We start from the raw sequence: 512 nt of genomic DNA on the forward strand, positions 1-512 counted from the left end.
TGTTAGTGTGTTATGTGTAAGCCAGGTTAAAGAGATGGGTCTTTAATCTAGATTTAAACTGACAGAGTGTGTCTGCCTCCCGAACAATGTTAGGTAGGTTATTCCAGAGTTTGCGTGCTAAATAGGAGAAGGATCTGCCACCCGCAGTTGATTTTGATATTCTAGGTATTATCAAATTGCCAGAGTTTTGAGAACGCAGTCGACGTGGAGGATTATAATGCAATAAGAGCTTTTTCAAATACTGAGGTGCTAAACCGTTCAGGGCTTTATAAGTACTAAGCAAGATTTTAAAATCTATATGATGTTTAATAGGGAGCCAGTGCAGTGTTGACAGAACCGGGCTAATATGGTCATACTTCCTGGTTCTAGTAAGAACTCTAGCTACTGCATTTGGACCAGCTGGAGTTTGTTTATTAAGTGTGCAGAACAACCACCCAATAAAGCATTACAATAATCTAACCTTGAGGTCATGAACGCATGAATTAACGTTTCTGCATTTGACATTGAGAGCA

The sequence above is a fragment of the Sinocyclocheilus anshuiensis genome, unplaced genomic scaffold (assembly GCF_001515605.1).
Source record: "Sinocyclocheilus anshuiensis isolate Anshui unplaced genomic scaffold, SAMN03320099.WGS_v1.1 scaffold6631, whole genome shotgun sequence".
In the NCBI taxonomy this organism is placed as follows: Eukaryota; Metazoa; Chordata; class Actinopteri; order Cypriniformes; family Cyprinidae; genus Sinocyclocheilus; species Sinocyclocheilus anshuiensis.